Here is a 15,498-nt window from a genome sequence, read left to right as displayed (position 1 = left end):
TATTGATGCGGAGATCAACATTTTGACAGTGTGGTGGCATTTGGAAGTGATTCGGGCATGGATAGCTAATTTGAAGTAGATTTGGAGTGCTCATGATCGTCTTTGAGGTAGCTACAGTTTTCCACCTTTACTGAGCTTTAGTAGATACTACTTAGTGTATATTTCATATGATTTAGGTCTCCTCATCCTATTCTATTTTCTTAGTTCTCGGGTGAGTTTTAGGATAGAATAGTCCTTTGAAATCCTTAGATTAGCCTATGGACCTTGTTTGTGGTGTTGACTTAGATTATTATCTTATTTAGTATTGTTATTGATGATCTTAGGCTAAGTTTGAGCCTTAGGTGCATTAGCATATGTTATATTGCTCTTATATCTAGGCATAGCTTTCGGTAGGGCTTGTTATGGATATCATACCTTATTGCTAATGCCTGAGATTTCAGAGGCTTGTCGTAGCCATAGGTTTGGTTTAGGTGTGACCGTTTGGAGATGAGATGGGATATTTTGGGATAAGGCATCGATCCTAGAGAGATTTCTCCCCCTATTGGTTTCTGAGCCATTCTTCCAATTATTATGCTTCCTGGTATTATATTGTTAGGCCCTAGGCCATGCTTTAGGAGGGATTAGATCCTAGGTTTGCTCATTTACCTTGATAATATGGTATGAACTGATGTTACTTTTCAGATTGTGTTTATCTTGTTTAGACGCTAGTGATGTCTTTCTTGCATTGATTGAGCATTTTCACATATTTTGTGGTACAATCACAATTTCTTTATGAATTTTCACTACTATTTTTAAAAGGTTTTATTCACACTTTTACTATTTTCTAAAATGGGTTTTAACATGAGTTGTACCACCTACAGCATTTAGACACTAGTTTTGAGACTAATGAGGCATCGAAGATATGCTCCTTTTTATATAGAAAGTTTCAGAGGCATCAGAGATGCTATCAATATTTATTGATATTCAGTGTGGCGTGGCCCTTTTTATACATTGACTGCATCTAGGATGCCTTTAGCCTATACTTGACATTCTAGTGCGGTGTCGCCCTTTCCTGCACTGGTTTGGCTACTCACTCTCTGGTACCACTATGGGGGTGCTATATGTTAATATAAGACCTGGTTAAGGCCCAGGCAAAATATACGGACTTTCTATATCCCCTATGGCTAGTGCACTACTACACTTGATGAGGGAGCAGCATGGCTCCCACCTGGTAGGTCAAGGCACGGGGTAGGTCTATACACCTTTTATAGGTGATCTGTGAAAGCCACCAGTGATGTTATTGGTTTTTACTACAGACTTGCATTCATTAGCATCGCCTATCACTAGTATATTTATTTGGTGTGGTCCCCCGATTTATGGGAAACAGAGGTATATTTGTCATTGCTTGTACTTTCTTGGGGTATGGGTGTTTGGTCGGTTATTACTTGATCATACTTTTACTTATCTCTGGTTGTATTTGTAGTTGGTTTAAAGGGTGTTTGTGTTTAGCTTTGTGCTGGTACTTTATGCTAGGTTCGGTTGGATTGGTCCTTAGGTGGTTATGTGATTAGTAGTGTCAGTTAATACTTCAATCTTGTTTACTTGACTCCTAGGGTGTCTTCTTATTGTTAATAGGTTGTTGTCTTGCGTTTTAGGTGTGGTCTTTGACTCTTCTCCTTTATCTTTATGTTGTATCTCTTTGAGTTACTTCCTTTACTGCCTTATGTTAGACCTTGATTAGTTACTTGTGTTTTATTTACCTAGTTATATGTTATATATGCTTTCTATTTATATGGACGTCAGTCGGCCTATACCTATTGAGTACCATTCATTGGTACTCATACTACACTTATTTCCCCTACAGATCATAGTATAGGTTATCTTCGATGATTTGGACTTGGTGTGGAGTAGTGTACATTCATAGATTGGGTAAGCTCCTAGCATTCGAAGTTGCCAATTTCCATCTATTTTGGGCTAAGACTAGTCTTTACTGGCTTTCAAAGTTTGTTTGTATCTATTTTGTATTTGTAAAAGCCTTTTACTCTTATTTTGTTAAGATACTCGACTACGAACTGATGTCAAGTCTTGGGAATAGGTCTTTGTGGATGTATTACTATTGCTCCATTTCTTCTTATTAGTATTGATTTATTGTCTTTTTTTACTATCTTTCGCTTGGTAGCTAGTTGCTTCTAGCTATGGGTTATGGGTTAGGCTTACCTACTGGTGGGTTGGAGTAGGTGCCATCATGACCTGAGAAATTGGGTCATTACAGGAGGCAATCTCACCAACCAACTCTGCATATAGCCAAAGTGAACTTTGCTCACCAAAAACTTCAGCGGCCTTTAAGCATTCTAAGCACTCAAAAGTGTGACCAAAGGCGTGCTCGCCCAGTTGAGTAGGCATGTTGCCAAGTGAGGTTAAGATCACCTAAAATTACTTTCTCTTCTACATCTTCTGAGTCCAAAAATTAGGTGAGGCAAGACTGACTCGCCTTTCAGCTAGGCGTATCGCCTTTCAACCCACCAGCTCGCCTATTTTTCCTTTTCAGTGAACACACGCTATTTGAAAAACACTTAAAGACTTGGTTTTCCTCCCAAGAAGTGCCTTAGTTTATGTCGTGGACATGCGTTGAAGCATCATCCAAATACACCACATCAATAATTCCCACACTCGAGCCTTCTCTGAAATACAACTTTAGCCTTTGCCCGTTGACTTTAAACCTCAAGGCATCATTCTTCTCAACTTCAATGGCCCCATTTTCAAATACATGAGTAACTTTCAAAGGGCCAAACCACTTTTATTATAACTTTTCGTGAAAGAGTCGTAGACAAGAATTATAAAGCAACACAAGATTACCAACTCTAAATTCCCATTGAATAATTTGAATGTCATGCCTTTTATTCATTCTCTCCTTGTGAATGGTTGAGCTCTTATAAGCTCGAAGCCAAAATTCCTACAAAGTTTGATGTTGGTCAATTCTATACTTTGACGTAAATTCCTAATTCAAATTCATGGTCTTTAATGCCCACAAGGATTTATGCTCAAACTCCACCAAAATATGATAAGCCTTACCAAACACCAATTTATATTGGGATATGCTAATCGGTGTCTTGTATGTAGTTCTATACGCAATAAAGCATCATCTTTCTTTTAAGACCAATCAGATCTATTTTCATTCACTGTCTTGGCTAAGATACCTTTGATCTCTCGGTTTTACACTTCAACTGTCCCACTTGTTTGCGGATGATATGGCATGGTAGCGTTTTGATTTACACAATATTTACTCAGCAGCGAAGAAACCATGTAGTTACAAAGATGAGAACCACCATCACTAATAATAGCTCGCGGAGTGCCAAACCTTGTAAATATGACCTCTTGATAAATTGAACAATAATACGCCCCTCATTGTTAGGTAAGTCCACCACCTCTACTCTTTTTGAAACATAGTCCATCGCATACAATATATACTTGTCCCCGTAGGAACTCACAAAAGGACCCATAAAATCAATCCCCCAACATCAAACAACTCTACCTCTAGAATCGGAGTGAGAGGTAATTCATGTCACTAAGACACCCCTCCTTATTTTTTGCATTTCTCACACTTCTTAACAAGAGAGTTGGCATCTTGATATGACATAGGCTAATAATAGCTACTTTGGAGTACCTTAGAAGCTGTATGTGCTCTGCTATGATGGCCACCAACTAGTGATCATGACAAGCATGAAGAATAGCATCGACTTTAACTTCTGGGACACACCTCCGAATCATATTATTTGTGCACTCCCAAAATAGGTACCACTCATCCCAAAAATACTTCTTGGAATGAAAGAGAAACATCTTCCGTTGATAGTAGTTCAACCCTTTTGGAAGAATGTTGTATACCACAAAATTATAAAAATAAGCATACCAAGAAGGATAGCTAGTAGATAGAACCATGAACGACTCATCTTGAAATGCTTCTTTAATATCTTTCTCACCGGACATAACCACATTGTACTCAAGTCTAGACAAATGGTCTACCATTTGTTTCTCAAAACCTTTTTGATCCTTAACTTCAAAATCAAACTCTTGCAATAATAACATCCAATGGATCAAATGAGGCTTGGAATCTTTCTCAGCCATCAAGTAGCGTATCGCAGCATGATCGGTGTGGACCACCACCACAGCCCCCTAAAGATAAGCTCTAAATTTTTCAACGACATATACCACGACTAAAAATTCTTGCTCGATAACGATATCATTCTTTTGTGCCATATTTAATGTCTTGCTAGCATAATAGACGGGATGGAACAAATAACCTTTCCATTGGCTATGAACACCTCCCAATGGAACACCACTCACATCACACATAAGCTCAAAAAGAATATTCCAATTTGGAGTAACAATGATCAAATTTGGCACAAACTTCTCCTTTAGACACAAGAACTCTTTGACACGAGCATCATCAAATTCGAACACATTCTCATTGTCAAGACGTTTGCAAAGAGGATATGCCACTTTGGAGAAATCTTTGATAAACCTCCGGAAGAAACCGGCATGGCCTAAGAAGCTTCAGACACCTTTTACCTAAATAAGAGGAGGCAACCAAGCAATAACTTCAACTTTTGTTTGATCAACTTGGATTCCATCTCCCTAATTTCATGGTCCAATATTATACCTTCCTTCACCATAGAGTGTTACTTTTCCCAATTAAGCACGAGATTTTTTTCAACACACTTTGCAACACTATCCTAAGATGACCAAGGCAAGCTTCAAATGTATCCCCCAAAACTAAAAAATTATCCATAAAGACTTTCATTGTATCCTCTGCCATATCGGCGAAAGTAGACAGTATACACCTTTGAAATGTTGAAGGAACATGGCATAAACTGAAGGGCATATATTGAAAGCGAAGGTACCATATAGACAAGTGAAAGTATTCTTTTATTGGTCTTTCAAAGAAATGGAGATCTGATTATACCTAGAGTAACAATCCAAAAAGCAATACCAATCATGACCCGCGAGTCGATCCAACATTTGATCCATGAAGGGCATAGGAAAGTGGTCATTTTCCATGCAAGCATTTAACTTTTGATAGTCCATACATACCCTACAACATGTCATTGGTTGCATTGCTATAAGTTCATTCTTTTCATTAGGTACAACAGTCATGCCACCTTCTTGGAGACACAGTTCACCAGGCTTATCCATGTACTCTCTGCAATGGGATAGGCAACACCTGCATCAAGTGACTTTTTATCTCTTTGTTCACAACCTTTTGTATTAGAGGGTTGATTCTCCATTGATGCTCGATACTCAGCCTTCTATCACTAGCCAACTGGATCTTATATGTGCAAATACCAAGAGGAATTCCCATGATATCAGTAATTTTCTACCCAATAGCCATACTGAACTTTTTCACAACACTAAAAAGTCCTTGGACTTGCCAATTAATCAAATCTGCAGCACTATTAATGGGCAAAGTGCTATTCGCATCCAGAAAGACATATCAAAGATAGGAAGGGAGTACCTTTAACTCGAGTTTTGGTGGTTCATCAATGGATGGCTTCACGTGCAGGTGGAGTTTCTCTATTCTTTAAATTGATATCCAGCTTTAAGGGATACTTGGGATAATACCCAACTCTTGAGAGAGCATCCACAACCTTATCATAATTGGGAATCTCTTTCCCCTCAAAAAGTCATGCCTGGACCACTACGACGATGTTAGTGGTGTCCGCCGAAGTGGACGGTATGTCACCTAAGGAAGTATCATCTCGCATTTCAGTTCATCAATCCTTCAGTCCTCAAGCTGACTAGTTGGCGAGCACGATTGAGATCACAGAAAGATTCAGCGGGTCGCCAATTGGAGTACATTTTCAAACTTTTATTGCTCAATCTTCTCAGAATTTGCATAACTTTTGGGCAAGATCAGTGGACCTTGCCATGCAAGTTGGTGTGTCTCCTTACTTAGGCAACATGTTCATCTACTTCATGCGAGCACGATCGGGCTCACCTTCTACATAGGTGAATCACCTTTCAAGCTCTTGGCTCGCCGACCTTCCTTGATAGTTAGCCTTAACTTTCAATCCCCTTTTATGTTCATGAGTTCCCCTTGACGAGTCTCCAAGGGACTCTTTGTGCGCTCCAATACTATTTTTCCATATTTTTTCAAATTGTTTGGCTTTTTTCTTCAAAGTAGTATCAATGCCTTATCCTTCACCCCTTAGATCTATAAATCAACACTTGAATGTCAGTTTTGTACATAATATAGGCAAAGAGGATACTATTTCTTTAGATTTCAAACCCTAAATCAGTCAAAATTCCCAACACATCAAGTTGCTAAACCTCAAATTATGCACCAATCTATATTTTCCAACCTCAATTGACTCTCTCAAGTTCAATCAAAGTAAATAAACATGTCCAAGGAGTGATCAAATCCATAGGAAACCATTTAAAGCATGAAATTTAATAGACAATCAAAGAACCAAATCATAAATGAAAATATATTCAATTAATTTCAAAATCAAAAGAAGAAAATCAATAACCCAACCTATTGTCTAATTCTAGCACAAAACCCCAATAGTACTATGATAATTACAAAAAGCGAGTGAAAGACATCCCGAAAGGGTGCACAAAGCAAGGAAATGAAGAAAAGAATAGTTAAAATGAAGATTTCAATCTTCAATCCTACAGTGAATTGTAGGAAATTTGCTATGAAAACCTAAGCCCAAGTTGTGGAGTGTTTTTTAAGGTTCCAAGGTCACCAATATGTCCAAAGATTTTTTCCTGAGCTATTCATCAAGTTTTTGGAGAATTTAGTGTCCCAACCAGTGATATTCCATCATTGTCCTCTCATCAATTTACTGTTCATTGCTAAAGCAATATAAATGTCACAAAAGCAGTATCCTCTAAAGCTACAATGAGTCACAAAACCAAAGCCTGCCCTTTTGGCGGTTATTGCTAAAGTGGTGGCCTTCATCGCTAAATCGACTTTGAACCCTTCATTGACCTATCACTAGAGTGACATCAGAGACTCCAATTTCTCTCTCTTTTTCTGCTCACTTTTTCTTAAGGATCAGCTAGTGTCCCCGTGTGTAAGGCCCTTTCCTAAAAGAGGTCGAATAGTTCCTGTCTCAGTGTTTTTCATCAAAACTCCATGTAAGCCATAAATACGTGAAATAAACACAATTCATAGGATAATTAGGCTCAATGTTTAGATTAATAACATAAAATCATACAAAAAAAGATCCAAAGAACTGAAAGTCACCCACTCATCAAACAGCAAGAAAATTCCACCAAGACAAGTTAAAAAGTCTTAATTCAAATATTCAAACTTTGAGAAAATGACCCCCCAAAATGGGTCTTAAGAGACCACAAGGGCCATAAAAGCAACCACTAATGCCACTAATGCAGTTGGACCCTACGAGATGGACCTAGCTAAAGTGAGCCCTTGGCTGCTAAAGTGATGCCAGGGTCACTTAAATGATATGTCTAAGGTGGCCAGGCTTGCTAAAGCGAGGCCATGGCCGAGCCAGGGATGCATAAGCGGCTAGCCCGGAGGTGGCCCTGGCCGCTTAAGCGGTGGCACCAGCAACAAGCACCAAAAAATTAGTCAAAGTCCTAAAACTCTTAGATGGGGTGCTCGAGATTCATTTGGAACCCCTGCATGCAAATGACATATGCTACCAAATTAAATTCGACATTCTAGACTCAACGACACAGTCAAAAATTCTATTCAAGGTCATCTTATAAAAAAGTGCATCCCACACCTAAGCGTCATTTATAGCCAAAATCCACAATGGGGCTCAGAATTAGCTGAGAGCCTTGGGAAGCACAAAAGAGTCGTTCTAGACCAAAATTGATATTTTGTAGCTAACAGGACTATCAGAACTCCATTATGAGGTTGTCTTCCTGAAATTATTATCGAAGTAAACCATTCAAGTTGTGAAAATCTCCAAAACACAAAAAATTGCATAAAAACTAAATTAATGACCGGGAGACCGAACAAAAAATGCAAGCAAGTCATAAATTACTTGGAATTGCTATAGGAACACTCTAATTGATAAAAAGAAGGCCTTTACACAAAAATAACCTTTAGGGTCATTGCAACATCCACTACTAAAAAAAACCTTCTTCTGCAAAAGTAAGAGTCAAGAAATATCTGAAGAATCAAATAGGCCTAGGAATTTCTCCTGCATCTCCTCCATGGTCTCCTTGAATAGACGATGCCTCCTACAGACTTTAACAAAAGGAATGACACTAGATTGCAATTTTCTAAAATCTTTGGCTAAAACATCAACAAGCTCCTTTATAAAGGTGAATTCGTCATCCAACTCAATTGAATTACATCTGAGAACGTGAGACTCATCGAGAACATACCGGCGTAGTATGGAAACATTGAAAGCTGGGTGAATGGATGAAAATGCTGGAGGTAAGGCAAATCATAAGAGTCCTCACCAATAGGCCTCAAAATATTAAAATGTCGAATATACCTATGGCTATGATTTCCCCTCCTTCGAAATGTCATCACGCCCTTCATGAAAGATACTTGGAAGAATATCCAATCACCAATTGCAAATATCAAAGATTGGCGCCTACAATCAGTATAACTTTGGTGCCTACTTTGAGTTGTTCTGAGCCTATCCTGAATCATCCGCATGTAATCTAAGGCCTCTTAAAGCAAGTCTATACCATATGATCTAGGCTCTGACGACTCAAACCAACCAACAAAAGAGAGACAATGCCTACCATATAATACCTCAAACGGGGCTATCTGAATAATAGAGTGGTAGTTATTATTGTACGCAAACTCCACCAAAGGCAATAAATTGTTCCATTGACCTCCAATGTCCAAACATAAGCTCGTAAGATGTCCTAAAGGGCTTGAATAGTACACTCTAACTAACCATTGGTCTATTAGTGAAAAGTTATGTTAAGATCATCACGAGTTCCCAACTCCTCCTTAAAGGTCCTCTAAAAGCTAGAAGTGAACTAAGAACCCTCATTTGAGATAATAGATATAGGGTCATCATGAAGATGAACCAACTCTCGAATATAGGTACGAGCCAACCTCTTGATGCTGAAAGTAGAATGAATGGAAAGGAAGTGTGCTGAATTGGTCAATCGATCCATAATGACCTTAATGTTGTCAACACCTTTAGATGTCATAGGCAGGCCCATAACAAAGTTTATGGTGATATGATCCCACTTTATCTCAGGGATGGGAAATATCTGAAACTCAGCATTAGGCCTCAAGTGCTCGGCATTTATCTGCTGGCAACACAGGAAAAAAGACACATAGTCCGCTATATCTCTCATCATGCCACTCCATCAATAATGCTACTTAGGTCAGGATACATATTAGCAATTCTTGGATGGATGGAATACATATGATGGGACTCACTAAGGATCAGATGAATCAAACCTCCAACTCTTATAACATATATATGGCTAGAAAATATCAAAACCCCATCTCAATCTATGGTACTAGACAAACATCACCTCCTTATTCTCTATGTGTGAGTGCAACCAAGGACTCATCCCCAAATTTATAATTATGGATCCGATCTAACAAAGATGTGTGAACTCCCACATAGGCTAACACCCACCTGGAATTTGAAATATCTAGTCAAATCATGATATTGTCTAATGAATGGACGTCTAAAGCCAAAGATTTCTCCATAGAAGAAAGGAATGCTAGACTACCCATACTCACCACCTTTTGGGTCAATGCATCCGCTACTACATTTGCCTTTCCCGGATGGTAGAGAATGGAGATGTCATAATCTTTCAAGAGATCAATCCAATGGGGCTGCCTCCAATTAAGGTCCTCTAGTTCATAATATACTAAATACTTCTATGATTAGTGTAGATCTCACAATGAACTCCTTACAAGTAGTGCCTCTAGATCTTAAGAGAAAAAAATACCACCGCCAACTTCAAGTCATGAGTGGGGTAGTTGCACTCATGCATCTTAAGTTGTCTCAATGAATAAGATATAACACGGCCCTACTACATCAATACACAACCCAAAACAATATCGGATGCATCACAATATACCGTAAGCACTCATCCTCAACTGAAAGAGCCAACATAGGAGTAGTGGTAAGCAACTACTTGAGATTCCAAAACCTCAAATCATACTTCTCAGACCACTTAAATGGAATATTAAGGCGATTCAACCAGGTCAAAGGTGCTTTAATAGTAGAGAAGTTCTCAATAAAGTATCTATACTAACCTACAAATTTGACGAATTTACGAACCTCTGCAATAGAGCTAGTCCTAGAATAATCTCGAATAACCTCAATCTTCAACTGATCTACCATGACACCATCCTTGAACACCACGTGCCCCAATAATGCTACTGACTTAAGAAAAAACTCATACTTTGAGAACTTGGCATAAAGTCGCTGATCTCTTAAAGTCTGGAGCACAATCCTCAAATGTTACTCATGCTCTCTCTAGCTCCACAAGTATACCAATATGTTATCAATGAATACTAGGATGAGGTAATCAAGTTAAGGCCTAAACACATGAGTTATCAAATCCATAAAGGAAGAAGGGGTATTAGTCAACCAAAAAGACATCACTAGGAACTCATAATGGTCGTAACGAGTCCTAAATATGGTCTTAGAGATGTCTGCTACCCTAATCCTTAGCTGATGGTGACCGGATCTCAAGTCGATCTTAGAAAATACCTCGATGACCTGAAGCTAACAAAATAGGTCATCAATAGGGGCATAGGGTAATTATTCTTCACTCTCACCTTGTTCAGCTGCGTATAGTTAATACACATCAGTATAGTCCCATCCTTCTTCTTCACAAATAGAACAGGAATATCCCAAGGCAATACACTCGGCCGAATGAACACCTTTCCTAAGAGGTCCTTAAGTTGAACACTGAGCTCTGCTTTTAACTTAAAAGCTACTTAAAAGTCAATCCATATGCTCCCTGAATCAAGTCAACATTGGGTATAATTGTAATATCTAGATTAATTACTTAAGACTTTAAATTTAACTAAAGTTTTGTTAACTTAGAATCAAATCTACATTTATGCTATCGAAATTAAATATGATAAGGCTTTAATTTCATTATCCAATCAAAGTGCATTTCTTATGAATCTAGGTCATTAATATATTTGTCATGTAAATATCATATTTAGACTATAAAAGAAAAACTATTTATATAGATGACGCCAATTATAAATTCTAAGCAAATTTTAAATTTTTGGAGTTTGCTTATTGTTTATTCTACTTAATTTAAGTACTAACTGACTCTTTCCATTTTTCATAGAAAATATTTTTTTTATTGACATTAAAATTTATACATTTTAATGTGAGCAAATTGAATATCTTGATTGAGATGATCATTTTGATTCTTAGTTAGATGATTTTATTTTAATTGTTAGTCATCGATGAGTTTACTTCACATTCCAAAACTGATAAATCCGTAGTCATTGTGATTTTATAGAAGACATATATTTTATTGTTTGTCACTTAAATTCCTAGTTATAGGCACTAATCTCCCCCCTCCCCCCCCCCCCCCCCAAAAAAAAGGGTGATGACAAAAGTATTTATTCTTTAGATTGCAACGACAATTATTAACTCAAAAAAAAATATTTTTTTCAGTTTCTTTATTATTTATTCTTCTTAATTTAAGTACTAGTTGGCTCTTTACATTACTTCAAGAAATATTTCTATCATTGGCGTCAAAATCTATATATTTTAAGGTGAGTCAATTGAATCTCTTGATTGAGATGATCATTTTTTATTTAGTTAGATGACTTTATTTAGATTGTCATTCAACGCTAAGTATATTTTACATCCTAAAATCGATAAATCAATAGTAATTGTGATTTTATAGAAGGCATATATTTTGTTATTCAGCAATCAAGTTCAAAGTTATACGCACCAACCCATGAAAATGATGATGAAAGAAGTACTAATTCTTTAGATTTTGACTTTTACTTGGTGCATAATGTACCGTTATTCCTCTCAAAGTCTGATTCTCAATCTTCTAAAGGTGAGAATATTATGTTGAGTTTCAGATGTTTAGATTCTATATATTTGAAAAGAATTGAAGAGATACGATAGAATCATAGTGTTCATCACCTAAAGAAATGTAACTTGCACTTATACAAGTTTTAGAGTATATATATCTAAAAATAATTGAAGGATACGATAGAATCATATTGTTCATCACTTAAAATGTAACTTACACTAACACATGCACAATAAATAAACTTTTTGTCAAATTTGCCTTGACATTGATTTTACATTTTTAGTAACTAAATTTATTCATCACAGTTGCACCTAATAGCGATTGGATGGAAAGTCAAGAGATTTTTTGTGAAACTTCTTCAAGACATAAGACAGTTTACTAACTAGAGTCAGTAGAATAAAATTGTAAGATTAACAAATAAAGTTTTTTAAAAATAAATATTTTGCAAATCACCAAACATGTGCTCGTGGTTTAATTCCAAAAGATATGCCTCCTACACATACAATTATTGATAATGTTTAAGAATGACACAAGATGATATTATAATAATTTAAAATTTATGAAAAATTAAATTTATAAAATGATTCAGATTATATTAAATTCAAGATATACTAGTCCAAATAAATAATAATATAATTGAATTAATTATTTAAGTCCATTAAATCTGTATTTAATTAAAAATCTGAATTTAATAAAAAATCTAATTTAATTAGACTAGTTCATTGATTTGGCTACAAATGATGAGCCTACTTTGCTAAGCTTAATGTCATCTTCTCCTAAAGGCCCAATTTGGTACCACATGGCAAATGACATGGCATGCCAAGTTAAACAAAGAAGCCAATAGGATTATACAATTTGACAAAATGACATGCCATGTGTCATGTGTACAAGTTACATGTTCTGACCAATTAAATATTGTCATGTCACTTAAATTTGTTCTTATCACAACTCCTCTGCCATGTCACTTTAAGCTGATTGGCAAAAGAGAAGCTCGTTCTCACCATAACTCCTCTATTCAATAACAATAAATAGGGATCCTCATATATCATAAATGAAACTACAATTCTAATAAGAAGTCAGAGAGAGCTCGTGGATCAAAAGTTGCAAATCTCTCTATAAGCTACAAGTTCAAGCACTCAAGCATTCAAGTTCAAGAACAACTCAAGATCAAGATCGTCAGATTCATGAATAAGATCAAAAGCCCTTGAATTCAATTACAAGTCAAGATCAAGTTCAAGAATAAATCAAGATCAATTTCATAAAATTCAAGCTCATATCAAGTTCATCAAATCCACATATTAAGATCAAGACCACAAGATTCAAGGTCAAGCCCAAAAGCCCTTGAATACAAGTACAAGCCAAGATCAAATCCATCAAGGTCACTAATATTCAAGATCAAGCTTAAGAGCCCTTGAATTTACATCTGAAAAGATGAATTAGAGGATTCATAAAGATTATAACACTCATATTTTAAAATCAAATACTACGATTGTGGTGATACTTTTTTTATCTTAATTATTATTTTCTAGATGTGAATTTTGTTGTCTACAAAATTTTGGCATGCCCAGTTGGACATTATCTACCTTGCATCTTAACTTTTCAATCACAAAAGAACATGTAAATGAATTTTAAGGAGATCAACTCCCAATCAACTTCCTCCAAGGTTGGTGGCTCCAAGTTCTCTGCTGATGTAGAAGTAATTCTTGGTGTTACCTTTGGAAGTTTTGGAACTGTTAAAAAAAACAAGATCACTATGTTGGGACAACAAACACTTCAAGTGTCGTCCACGTCAACTTTTTCTTTCGGGTCTTCAACTCCAAAAAGAGCAAGTTCCTCTACAAATGCTTCAGAAGAAAGGAGTAGTATTGTTGAAAGGATCAAGAAGACTAACTATACTTGAACTCTCTATTTCCAAGAACTCTTTTGCAAAGAAATACTATGATTCAACCAATAAATATGCTCAACATGCTTTGCATGATGTGAGATCTTTAAAGATTAACTTGTGCAACAATCCATGCTAATCTCCTACGTCCCCAATGATAATAGAACCTGGGTATCAAATTAGGAGTTCACTAGTTAGGGGCCTCGATGGGTATATGAGCCCTCTATACGTAAACCCTTTGATGGCTTGTAGAGATTCCTCTTCTAAATCACTAATGAAAAAGGAATTGGGGTCCATGGACTGTTCTATGGTCTAAAGAACTTGTTACGAATTGTAGGGCTCGTTTTAGGGTCGAGGTTAACAAATGTGATACTTTGTTCTATGATCGACTTTATGAGTCGTAGAAGGCTTGATGGGTCGTAACATCAGATCGTAGAAGTGGTCATTTTCCATTGGAAATTTGGCTAAGTGTCAAGGAGTTCTACGTGCCTCTCCTATGGCTCGTAGGACACTTTACCTCTCATATAGTACGGCCATAGACCACTGATAGTTCACTTTTCTTAGGTTTTCTCTTGGCTCCTTGGGATTGATCAAAGTTAAAATAGTACGGGGTGTTACAATAACTCTTCCTTGGGATAATTCTTCCTCGAATGATGACCAAGCTAAGAATTTAGTCAATGCACAAATACAATGCAAGAACTCAAAGACTCAAACTCAAGAATAACTACTCAAAACTCAAGAAGGCACTAAACTCTGAGATAGGAATTGGGATATTTTAAACATTGACATAGGAGGAACGATGTGGGTACTTGGATTTAGCTTCCCATGTAGCCTCCTTCTCCATAAGACTTTGACCAAATGACCTCTTTGGTCCTTAATTTATGAATTTGATGATAAAGAATTTGTATAGGAATCTCCTCATAGAACAAGTTATCTTTCACACAAATGTTTTCTGTAGGAACAATGTGTGAATGATATCCCAATCATTTCTTAAGCATGGAAATATGAAACATGGATGAACGGCGGCTAACATGGATGGTAGCTCTAACTCATAGGTGACATTGCCAACTTTCTTAATAATCTAGTAAGTACGAATATAATGGGGACTTAGCTTCCCTTTCTTCCTAAATTTCATAACACCCTTCATAGGTGATACTTTCAAATAAACCTAATCATTCACCTCGAACTCCAAGTCTCTTAGCTTAACATCAGTGTAGAACTTTTGGCGACTTTGTTTAGTTTTAATCCTCTCTTGAATAATCTTTACCTTCTCCATGGATTGATGAACCAATTATGGCCCTATCAACTTAGCTTCACCAACTTTGAACCAACCAATTGGTTATCTACATCTTCTCTCATAAAGAGCCTCAAAAGGAGCCATTCGGATACTCGAATGAAAATTATTATTGTAAGCAAACTCAATAAGAGGCAAGTGGTCATCCCAATTTCCTTTGAAGTAAATGACACAATCTCTCAACATGTTCTCAAGAGTCTGAGTTGTACGCTCTGCTTGACTATCTTTCTAAGGGTGGAAAGTGGTACTAAGGTTCACCTTTGTACCCAAACCTCTAAAAACAACTTCCAAAACCGTGCAGTGAATTGAGCACATCTGTCTGAGGTGATAGACAATGAAAACTCCATGAAATTGGACTATCTCT

Source organism: Solanum dulcamara, chromosome 3, assembly GCF_947179165.1.
Source record: "Solanum dulcamara chromosome 3, daSolDulc1.2, whole genome shotgun sequence".
In the NCBI taxonomy this organism is placed as follows: domain Eukaryota; kingdom Viridiplantae; phylum Streptophyta; class Magnoliopsida; order Solanales; family Solanaceae; genus Solanum; species Solanum dulcamara.
Note: the sequence above shows the minus strand (reverse complement) of the source record.